The sequence below is a fragment of the Neopsephotus bourkii genome, unplaced genomic scaffold (genome assembly GCF_033783945.1).
Source record: "Neopsephotus bourkii isolate Nb327-2 ecotype Australia unplaced genomic scaffold, CSIRO-AGI_Nbou_v1 NB_1765, whole genome shotgun sequence".
Lineage (NCBI taxonomy): Eukaryota > Metazoa > Chordata > Aves > Psittaciformes > Psittacidae > Neopsephotus > Neopsephotus bourkii.
Genome location: NW_026902239.1, coordinates 11659190 through 11671750, shown reverse-complemented (window position 1 = coordinate 11671750; position 12561 = coordinate 11659190). Strand labels below are relative to the sequence as shown.

General features: G+C 35.9%; 1 protein-coding gene across 1 annotated transcript in view; it reads right to left on the bottom strand.

The window, feature by feature from the left end:
• Nucleotides 1-653: 653 nt before the first annotated feature.
• The window catches only part of TBC1D32 (TBC1 domain family member 32), a 203575-nt gene continuing 191667 nt past the window's right edge, over nucleotides 654-12561 (bottom strand). The window contains exon 35 of the transcript XR_009729248.1: nucleotides 654-665. The gene's annotated coding sequence lies outside the window, so the exon portion shown is untranslated. The remainder of the gene's footprint in view (nucleotides 666-12561) is intronic.

Genomic DNA, 12561 nt, shown 5'->3' with positions numbered 1-12561 from the left:
ATGTGTCTCTGTCTGAGTATCTTAATACACATTGCAAAAAATATTATTTGGACTGCCTTGCGCTAGCGCAGCCTGTCTACAGACCCCAGCAACAGCTGTCACACATATTTTAAAAGCGCTGCCTCTACTGGTTTCCTCCCAGGATGAAGAGAAAATTGCAAACATTAGAAGCCTACTGGTACACCCAGCATTTGTACTTTCTTTTTTTTCTTTTCTTTTCCTACAGTGCCATACATCATCTTTTGAATTTTATTTCCAAAGATTCTAGTGTCAAAACCAACAGTGGGCATCTGGGGAGTAGTTTTCCTCTGAAGATGCAGAATGGCTTGAAACTATGACTCCTGTCATGCCTGAGAGTATCACAGGGCTCTTCAAACTGACATGGATAGCCCAAATGTTTTAGGGGTAAGAAATCTGCATCACCTTTCTTCTCTTAAAAACCATGTGCTGCACAGATGCCTCAGCAGCACTTCTGTGACAAGTTGGGTGAATTCTCTTACCCCAAGCTATTAAGGAACATGTGCTTCAATAAAAGATTTTGAGGATTCCCCAACTCTTCATTCTCTCTTTTACTCCCCACAGAATGAGAACACAAAAGGGATTTATTTGAAGTCCTGCAAGATCTTTAGTCTTCTTGAAAAGCCAGGTGAATTCTCTTAGGTTCTCTGTTTCAAGATGAAGAAACAATTTTCCCCAGCTGTTTTGAATTTTCTTTCCAGACCTTCAGTAGTTTCCATTTAAAGTAGTCAGTCAGGTCTCTACATTCTATTTTCACCATCACATTTCCATCATGTTTCTGTGATTTATTTTTTTTTTCTCTAGAGAACTGCAGCATTTTCTTCTTCCATACAGATTCCATGGAATCTAAAAAGGTATGAATTCCTATATTAGCTATTTCTTCAGTAATGATGGTTAGAGTAATCTTCTTGGACACAAGTTCCCATGAAACTTTAAAAAAAATAGTTATATTTGAAAACACACTCCTTCATTAAGTAAGACTGTAATAGATAACAGGTTAAAAAGTTATTAAGGAGAACATGTAGGCGTAGTGAAGCACATGTACAGAAGGTTTGGAGTTTTAGTCATCAAGAAACAATATCTTCAGAAAAGGGGAGGGTGTAATCTTTTAGAGTGCTAATGCCGAAATAATCTACCTAACAAATAGTAATGATAGTAACCTCTTCATTAAATTAAATGATGATCAAATAACACTTAGAAATTTTCTCGCTTTGAATTGTTTGGTTATTTGCAGTGACATGTGCCTCACTCCTGACCTTTCAAAATGAGACTAGGGACATTTCTGAATTAGTGCTGCTTTGCAATACTGAGCTAGTCAGACACTCAAGGTCTAATTCTATCTGGGATACTTCATCACACTGCAGGGTGATAATTTAAAAGCAAACAAAAATCTCATCCTTGTTTTGTAAAGCAGCACAAAAATAACATAATGTATGGTTTACATCTGACAGATAATATTAAATATTATGTCCCTTAAAAGCATATGGGGTTTAAATCATTGTAATAGTATACACTGTAATGGCTTATGATGCTGTGTGAGAAATGATCAGTGCTGCTTCTACTTGTAACTCAGAGGACAAAGTTCCATGCTGGAGATGTGATATAAGCATTATGAGTCCATAATTTTTCACATTCATCTTGGACATTCAGATTAATATTTAGCCAGAGTGTAATGAGCACAAACCACATAGAAGTATGAGAAGAGTGATGGAAGGTTTTCTATTTGGACTTGTTTATTTTCTCTGCTCTTGTTTAATCCTCATCTGACTGGAGGTTACTTTGCAAGATCCTCATTATGCTAAAACATGTTGTTAAATGCTAATTAAGAAAATATAATAGCTTGAACTTTTAGACTAGTTCAGTAATCAGGAACCTTCAGCTAACATATATGCTTGTTTCATTATCCTAGACGAGCTTGAGATTGCAAATTTCTCCCCAAGTAACAATTTTCCACCACTTTTCCTTGGAAACTTCTTTTTGTTTTCTATTTCAGTTGGTTATGTGATATTTGACTGAATTGATACTAATACTCATTAAGCTAGTTAGTTCTGCCATAATAAAGAGCAGCAACTGGAGTTTTTCATCAACTACAACATGGCAGCTGGCCCACAGCAGAGCTGTGATTATTGCCACAATACGAAATTAATCTCTTCTGCCCAAGTAAATAAATAAATAACTGGATAAATGAAAGGAGAGACTAAAAAAATTCAAAATTGTAGTACAAATGATCTCCTACCTGAGGCAAGAGATCCCCTGCCAGTAGTTTGGAGAATGAGCTGCATTTACTGCGATTGCATACTATTGAAATGCCACAAAAAAATACACGAGGGCTGAACATAACAGCAGTAAGGGTTACAAAAATGGAGGAGATACAGATCTGGCTGGCCACTTGCCATATGACACAGACTGGCACATTTGTGTCAAATGATATGAAACTGATGGTCTTTGGATTGGTCAATAAATACCTTATCAACATGCTGAGTAAATCTTTTGTAGGGCCCACAGCAGAACTGGCTTAAAGAATCTTTTGAAATTATTTGTAAGATGTAACTAAATGAATACACTTTATCCCACCAAATAGGAAATATAGCCTACTTTCTAAACATATATTAGCAGTATTTATTTACTTCTGAGTCATTGCTGAATAAAAGAGAATAAATCAGAATTATATCGTGAACACTCAATTAATTCATTCCTCAGTGTCCTCATAATTGCAGAGGTTTAGATCTCTTGGGCAAAAGAAATCGGTATTTTACTGTAACAATTTCAGAGCATGTACAAGTCATCTGTGCAAATTAATTTTGTCTGACCATGCTATTGCATTTAAATCCTGACTTAGAGGGGAAATTATGTTTCTGATATTAGTTAGTTCCAAATCTTTCCACTAAAATTTCCATAAAACATCATTACTATTTGAATTCTTTTGCTCTAAAGGCTTAGGCTTTGGAAGCTGAGTCAAATGCTGCATCTATTTGACAGAGACTATGAACAAACACCGTAGCTTCTGATCATTACTAATTTAGTCTACCTGACCAAAACACTAAAATATCTTTGATCCTTTTATGAACTGCTTGAGTTTGCTGTATTTTTACCACACTTCTTCACACTGCTGTAGTTATCTAATTGTAATTTCTGATTCAAATGTCTTCAACCAAATCCCCATTTTTTTTTCTAATTATCTCAAAATATACCAATCTGTATGGTTGGCAGCAGTGCACTATGATGCTAGTAACGTTACTACCCCTTGCAGGGGCACAATATGTGTGGATGTTTCATATCTTTTCTACCTATTCAGAATTCTTTCCTTCATTTGCACTCTAGTGGGTGATTGGTGAAATATATAGAAATAAGTAATGTATGCAGAATGTGAGCATGAAACCAATTACTCAAACCTTTAAAGGGAAGTGGGAGAGAGGGACAGGGCACAGATGAATGACCTCAGTTACATATGCAGATTCTGTGCTTTGCAGATCTTCAAAGGTCCTAACTTTTAAATACAACTTTTATTCCTTTGGCATCAGATCATGTTTTCGTTCTTGTTAGGAGCCTTATCAGAATTTTTCCAGGTGTGGAGGCAGAATTTGCTTCCCTATGGAAGTCTGCTCTGCAGATCAGAAGGGAATTGGATCTCTTGGGCTCTGGATGTGGCACCCTGACCTAAAACATTAATGGAAATAAAAGATCCCCCTACATATTTTAAAATGACTCACACAAAGACCAGGTCCTTCAGTTTTTTACCTGAACCAAATTAAGTAAAAGGCATTTGCATCACGGATGTTCTATAATTCCCATTCAAAGTCATGCTGGAGTCACCCTGCAGAGTATACACAGGTGATACACAATTAATACATTGCTAGTATTGCTAGTACACAATAAAAATGTGGCTAATACTGCTATTCCACCAATAGTTAGTTTCTAACATAATTTCTTGTACTAGAAATGTACTTTATTCCATACACAGGTTATGTCCAGATGTCACTGAAGCCAATTTTGGGGTAAAAAAAATCAGTAAGGGTAAAACAAGACTAAAAAACTCTTGACTCCTGGTATTCAAATGCATTTGTAAATTCAGCCTCCTTTGTAAGATTTGTTTGAAGTTATGTAAAACTTGGCAGGGAGCCAAGCTTGTTCCAATGGCTGATAATTCCTTTCTCTGGTTATTAGATTTCCATGTTTGCAATCACTTCTTGTTCTGCTAATGTAATGCCATTTCTTGACAGACCACCTGTCATCTTTTACTTTTGTCTCCTGGGAAGACTGCTAGTCCATATCTCTTCAATGAAGGAGCCATATATCACAAGTTTTTTAAATCCTGATATACAATTAGAATTGATTATCCTGTAGATTTTAACATACAGTACCATAAGAGAAGCAGATTTTTGTAAAGATTAGCTACAGGGGGTTTTGGTTTTTTTGTTTTTTTTTTTTTTTTGTTTGGTTGAGTTTTTTAAATTAATTTTTAGACTTTTCTTATGATTTTTTTCCAGACAGCTGAACAATACTGCTTTAAATGAGATGTAGGTATGATAAATCCAAAGACAGGTTAAACCCCTCTTATCTTGCATCTTATCAAGTTATCCACCAACATTTAACATTCGAGAAGTAAAAATCAACTATACTGACCTGCAAAATCCTAACTTAAGTTCAATTTTTAAATTATTCTATAGTATTGAAGAGGTGCATAAGAATCAACTGTGTTGAATTTCTAGAAACATCTTTCAAAATGAATGTTACACAAATCAAGACACCATATATGTCTTTATGAAGAATATTTAGTATGGTCATGACTGTATTATTAGATATTAGGGAAAAAAAGTCTAACATGAAGACTGTTACATTAGAATAGGTCATCCAGAGAGGTGTTGCAGTCTCCTTCTTGGAGATATGCACAATTTACTTAGATAACCTCCCCTGCCTAACATTGAGCTTAGTCCTTTTCTGAACTGGTGCTTTTCTGAACCTGTATTGTTCTATGCCACTCTAGGTGTATAACCGTGATAACCAGAGCATGTTTTAGTGTTCCTTCATATTGTATCAGTCAAATTGCATATCCAGCTGAAACTTGTATTGTTTGGTTTTCAAACAATGAATTCTGCATCCAGCTCAGCTGTTTGGAATATGTCAAGATTTTTTTTCAAAGTACGCTAGTCAGAGATGCATATTCCTTGTACCTATAGACTACTTCTAATATTTGCTGGGTTTTCCTTTCAGATTAAGACTCCATAATAATACTGTATTTATTTTCAAGTCTTTCTTCTGAACTCTTAAAAAACTTTATTGTACAGCATGTGTACAGCATCTTTCACTAAATTATCTAGTTAATTTCTGGTTTCTTTTAAATTAGGGGAACTCGGAAGAAAGCTTCGGCCCTTTAATTTTGTTACTTCTCAAAACATAGAGGAATGTGTGTTTTAATTTGTCCTTTGTGATTCTTAAAAACAACTTTTTGTGACATGAATAGGCAATGCTCGTGTGGCTTGTAATGAAGTAGGATTTTATTTCTGTCTTTAAGCAATAACTTCATCCTCAATTTAGATCCAGTCTTTAAGAGTACAACTAGATGTTTCTATGACACTATAATAAAAGGCAATGCTTGTTATAATTATACATTATTTGCCTAATTTATTATTTTTCTGCAAACATTCTAGTAAAAATTAATGTTAAGCCAATATTGAAGGTCATTTGTGCAAAGTAATTTTAATTCAGAAATACAAATACTCACCTTGCAAGCCTGATTCTCGGAATTTATGCTGAACATCTAAGAAAATTAATCAATACCTTGCAATAAACTTATTAACAGCTTCAAGAAATAGTATTATGAATAATATGCAGAAGTCTCTTAGTGAATAATTTTGAGTAACCCTTATGAAAAATTGTGATTTCCTAGAATACAGTCATAAAGGGAAAGGTATGAAAATAATATAATAGGGAACTTGTTTACTAATAATTCCCTGGCATGTCACTGAAAAAAAAGACTTTTTTTTTTTTTTTAAGTTAATGTCCCTTGAATTTTGAGATCAAGGAAAACAAGGTTCAGCTTGGGGTTGGGAGATGACTGTTATTACATTCTCCACGAAATTGGCAAAGGAGTCCTGGATAAGTTAAGGGAAAGAAAAGGATTATCTTGAGAGCCAAAACCATCTTGGGATCTACATCAGGAGGAGTCAGCGCAGAGTTGCCAGGTTTCCATGTGTCTCAAGCTTTTGGGGCACTTCAGACCCTTGGATCATATTTAGTGCCTAAGTATTTCCCTGAGACTTTCTCTTTGTTGTTTTTAAAAATGTTACCTTAAGTATCCTACTGTCATTTATACACAGAAACACAAGGAAAATTATACCAAAAGAATGTCTCATTTTCCTGTTCCAAATTTATAATTTTTTAGAGTTTACTGTGCACCAGCTGCACACTTAACTAACTTGAAAACATATATATACAGGAAGACAGTTGTGCCAGCAAAACAGGAAAACCTTTACTAACTAGCAAAAATTTTCAAGAGTATTGTCTTACCTTATTAAAATCCAAACCAAAAAAACTCAAATATGCTGCAAGCTGAAGAGGAAAACAAATTTAGTCATCACATCTATGAACATATCTACTCATTCTCTTGAGTTGATTTGCCTTCTCTTTCCTCTTCCATTTGACCTTCCCTTTCCCCCTCCTGTTCCATTTTTCCTGTCTTAACCAAAGATTTTGTGTTCTTATCCTCTAAGCAGCGAAAATTTTCTACATATCAAACATACCTACTTTACTTCTTTGCAGCAAGTATAAAACAGAATATTAGTTTTGTGGTGGGCCTTTTTTTTGATATTTTCCAGTTATTAAATGTAATTTATCCTATTTCTTCTCTATCAGGGTCTGATTGGAGAAAAACTCCAGTGTCGGACCCTGTTTCAGTTCGTGATCCCAAGATTGAAATTAAGACAAAAACGAGGTCAAGTACCATAATTGGACAGTTTGTGTATTACAAATAACAAAAACACAGTTATTTTTAAAAAGGGAAATTATTGTAATAAAGGGGGGATAGTGATAGGACAGACTGGAAAAAAGGTAGAAAATGAAGTAAGAATTTTGGGTGCAGAGAGAGAGAGATAGTCACCACCATGTGGTGGGAGTCCCGGGGATCTGTGGTCATCGTCATTGGTGATGGGAGTTCTTCAGGATTCATAGTCTCTTAGTATTAGAGCAGAGTGTCCCTCAAAGTCTGTCAGCAGCAGGTGTCCTCATGGAGGTGTCCCTCTGGAGTGCCCTTAAAGGTACCCCATGCAGTGTGTCTCGTGGAGTTGCCCTCATGGACATGTCTCATGGAGGGTGTCTCTCAGGGTCTGTAGTAGTCATTTGTGGAGAGCGTCCTCACAGAGGTGTCCTTCTGGAGTCACCCCCATGGCAATGGCTCCCTGGCGATGTGTCTCTTGGTGATTACCTTTTTCCCTTTTGGAAAGAGCTGGTGGGAGTGACTGCTCTTCATGTCACATATTACACATTCCTGGTAGACCAGTTTCCCTGGTCTTGCAGCCAGCTGCATGTGTCTGCACACACATGTGTCTGCAGCAATTCTTGGGATAATACCCCACACCAGTCCTTGAGGTAATGGACAGAAGAGTCTTAGCTCTTTCCCACTCATTCCTCAGGCAACGAATGGTGGAGTCCCAGTTCAGCTCCTCACACCCCTCTCCCAGGCAATGGATATTGGAGTCTTACCTCAACTCCTCCCACCCATCTCTGAAACAAAAGATAGATAGGTTTCTATCTCAGCTTCTCAAACCAATCTTAGAGACAATGGACAGTGGAGTCTGATTTCAGATCAGTCTCTCACAGTCTCCTAATTCTTTTAATGTATCCTTCTTTACAGGCAGAATTGGATTCTTAAGCTTTTTGTTAAACTCTTCTGTTTTAATATCAGTGTAAAATCTCAAGTTGATAGAGCAACACTTTCTCAAGTATACTGAGGTACACTGAAGCTAGTCTTGAACATTTCCTGTTGCAAATAACTGTCCTTAATACTTCATTAAGGGTACAATATTTATTTTAACTGGCACCTCAGAAATTATTTTTTTTGTGGTCTTTAAAAGTCCTTATGCTTTTCCCAAAATGTAAATCTGTCTCCACAATATTTTGTCTTCATCTGATAAAGGCAAATTAGACTTTTTTTTTTATTAAGTGACAAAGGCCTTTGGATTCAAGATTTGTTAGTTTCTCTTCTATTACACCTCTCGTGAATACTTCTTTAGCTTCCTATATCCTACTGTGTTTAGAGGGAGAGTGTTTGAAAAAGATAATTTTAATTTTAATGTAGTTTTGGTTTCCATGTCCTGCCTTCCCTGCTTACTTGATATATATATATATATATACCCAAATTCTTAGACCTGTGATCTGTTATCATCAGTAGAATGAGGTACAAAACAGAAAAACAATAACTAGGAACACATAAAGAAACCTTTTTCTAATATAGAGGTGTAGGAAAGGAAAAAGTTGGAAGGAAAAATTAACCCCATAATTACATAAACATTAATATTTATAATACCAATTTGATCCTAATGTCAAAGGTTTTCTAGACGTATAGGTAACTGGGAAGATAAAATCATGAACTGAATGAGTGTATGTGCATCTTTGAATGTATCAGGTAAAACTTAAAGTGTGCTTGTCATTCTTTCATCTATATGATATAATTATATTGTCTATAGTATATGTTGCTGAGACTAATTTGAATAGTAAGTAATATCTGTTAAAAAAGCAACAGTAATGCACTTAAAACATTTTCAAGCACTAACTTCATTAATCATGATGTTATCGGGTGTCCTGGAACATGGATTTCTCCTCTTGTTCATGTTGTTTTATTTTTATTTCAATTTGTGATTGCTATATCAGGTAGGTTGCTTGATGTGTTTGTTGTGCCCATCACTAAACCAATGTGAGTCAGCTCATGTTAATACAGGAGAATTTATGTCCCATCTAAAAAACCAGAAGTGCTACCAACTCCAAGTGAAGCTTGTCTCCTTGAGCCTAATAGGCAGACTTGTTCCATGTATTTTCATAAACACAGGATTTCAGGCTTTTTACTCAACTGCAGATGTAGAAATGTGCTGTTAAGATGAAAACCCCACTAATTACTGTACATGCCAACATAAGATTTAAGAATAGAATTAAGATATCTCATATCTGAGAACGCAGTTCTTACCATTTAAGCATAAGAAACCTTTTAAGAGGGGTGGGGTTTTTTTAATTTGAATTGGAAGACTTCAAGGATCTAGTTAAGCTTATATTTAATTGGATGAAGGTTTTACTTGAGGAGTTATAGCATATTTAAAACGAACTGCAATATCTTTGTATTAAGTAGGGGTTACAGGAGACGGATTTATTGTAATTTGCATTTTTTATTTTAAAACCAGACTCAGATGAGGAATTCTGCCAGAGAATAAAATGAGATTATAGAATCATAGAATGGTTTGGGTTGGAGAGGGCCTTCAGATCATCCAGTTTCAACCACCCTGCCATGGGCAGGGACTCCTCACCCTGGACCATGTTGGCCAAGGCTCTGTCCCATCTGGTCTTGAACACTGTCAAGGATTATCAGGCGAACTTGTAGGCATTTCATATTAAAACAGCTTGAGTAAATTATAGTCTGTCCCAGTCCCAGCTGATTTCAAATCAGGCTCAGCCTATTGCTTCCAATACCCAATTTTTCTGTTTTAAAGTATTAACCAAAAAACCCCCAAATCCCACAAAAACAAGCAAATAAAACACAAACCAGAAAAACACCCCCACCCAAAAAAAACCCCACAAGCCGAAATACAAACCAAAATCAGGATCATTAGGGCTGGGAGTATTCTTTTTATCCTTCACTTACATGACAACATCCTTTTCCTTATATTACGTCAGGAGACATCAGCTTAAAATAAGGTCCCCATTATGACAGGCATCTCACAAGAAAGTTAGGAGACAGTTTCCCTGACTTAAAAAATGTGTACCTTGGATAACTGAAGATGATAAAATTCACAGGAGAAGCAATCTCCTTTGGTATGTAACAGACCTTCAAAAGGATGCTTTGAGCAGTAATCCTACAGGAAAACAAACTTTGTTCCTGTGTTAACTTCTACTGAGTTCAGATGTAGCTGTTTAGCAACACAGGACCTACTGTAAGATCAATACATTACTGTTTTTTCTTGAGTGCACAATTTGGCAGTAGTACATTTTCACTTAAACTCAAGTCTATTACATCTCAGAGTAGTGATTTAAACACAAAACTATTGCTAAGCTGTCCATCACTCTTGTGAAAGCTTAGGTGTATGCAAATTCCTCCAAAATACCACAAAACCCAAATATTTTCCATACACCTTTCTTCGACAATTGCATCTTGAATGAAGAGAAGGACCTATACTATCCTAAGTACTGAGAAGTTTGCAAGGGACAGGAGGATTTAGGCACAAAGCAATGGCAAGCGTAAGTAGGGCACCAATTACCAGAGACCGGATTTAATATAGATTTTTCTCCTTCAGTCTCTCCTTATTGGCTGTTTTCAAGCAGCTTCCTGTTCTGCTTTCTAGCTTTTCAGAAGGGTTTTTTAAAGTAAATAAATATCCCCCTGAACCGTACAAGGAAACAGGTGTTAAAATTTTCAGCCGCTCAGTAACTACTTTATGTCTAGCCATCACTTGTAAGTGTGATCATATTCTCAAATATGCTTGAGTTTTTCTCTCTGCATATTTTTGCTTGCCTTTGATGGAAAACAGATATTTTATTTTTTTTTTTTTTCTTTTCATGGCTTTTTGTAAACATTTCATTGTAAATTATTTTTCCTTAGATTCTCCTTGTCTTGGAAATGTAAACCAATCTGTAAACATCCCATGTGCTCAGATGGCCTGATGCAGCAAATATTTGTAGTTATTTAGACAAAAATTATATTAAAAGCAGTATTTGGTGTTAGTCTTTAGCTATTCAGTCTTTACATGTCACCTAGAATTCTAAATCCAAGTTCCCACCTAGATTTAAACGCAGATGGAATTCATTTTTGTGAGGTCTGTTTCAATTTCTTCTTAAATCTTTGACATCTCTTCCACTAGTTTTAGGAAAGTATAGTAAATCCATTGTCTGGAGTTAGGTCCTAATTGTAAACAGTCTGCCCCACCTTTCATGGCCAATACACTAATTTCAACTATTTGAAGACTGAAGGTAAAACTTAACTGCTTAATTATGTGCTTAATTTACCAGCTTCCAGGTGAGGATATGACATACATTACTGTTCAATCAATGATAATTGTTAGAGACAGGAGAATTAATGTGCCTAATCTAAAATCATCTTGAACACTCTGGATTTGAATGTTTGTCTTGAACATCATTACCTTGATATTCTGTCAAAACAACTAAGGAAAAATGTCCAGTCAAAATAAAACATAGTCTGACAGATAATGTAGAGGAATTTCATTGAGAGGAGTGCAAGTAGAAAATGTAGAAGAGGTGATGTCTTGTTAAAAAAAAAAAAAAAGCTTATTAAAGTAAAACATTTTGAAGTTCGCAGTTGAGAAGACATGACAATAAGTGAAGGATACATTTAACTGCTATACTAAGTCAGGGCTAAGTTCTGCAGGACATGTTCATTTTATTGGCCTAGTTGAGATCAACTGTGATTTGCCTATGATTTAAGGTTTTTAAAAAAAATCTTCTCTGCTGAGGTAAGTTTCGGTTAAATATGTACCTCAGGAAGTCAATGGATGAATCATATTTAACATTGTCAAAAAAGATTCCAATTTAATATACTGCAGAATATGATTCGAAAAGGCACATGCAAAAGTAGTAAGGGATTTGAAGAAAAAGCAGCTATGTGTTTTAAGTCTTACAGTTTTAAGTTAGGGAGAGTGATACACGGGTAGACTCCACAGCTCGTTAAAGTTGTAAAGTAGGTATGCTTTTATTCAGTGCTTTTATTCATATTATAATGAGGTAAAAGGTCCTTGTTTGCGTAGGGTCCCCTGGTGGTCATGGGCGGGGGTCTCAAGATGATGTAAACGAGTCTTCCCTGAACTTTTCATCGCTAGTCATTGCACATGTTCCCTGCTGATTTAGTCACTGTCCAAAACGATTTCAGTCAGTTTAGGGGTCCAGAGAGCAGGAGTTACTCTTCCTTCCTCCTATCAATAGTCTTGGTCCTCCCACTCTAATCCGGCAAGCACAATAAGTGTTAAGCATGTATTTGTTGAGTAAGCACAACTAAGCAGTAACGTAACATTGTTAAGCCAACATTGTTAGGCTTAACCCTAACCCCCCTGTACATCAGTTAACCCTTCACATCAAGAGAAATTTAGCCAGGTTTTCTAACTTTCTAGTGCAACCATGCACTTGGTCCTACTTTCAGGAGGTTGCAGATATTAATCTTCTAAAAAGAGAGACTTGAAAATATAATATTTACACTTCATGTTAAGTTGATCACAGAAGTCTCTATCCTCAATTCTGCTTGCAAGGTTAGAAGTTTAATTCTGGGCCTTGAATGTGCAAACACCAGTAGAGTTTGTATCTCGAGCCTATATGCTGGGTCACTTTGCCTGAACAGAG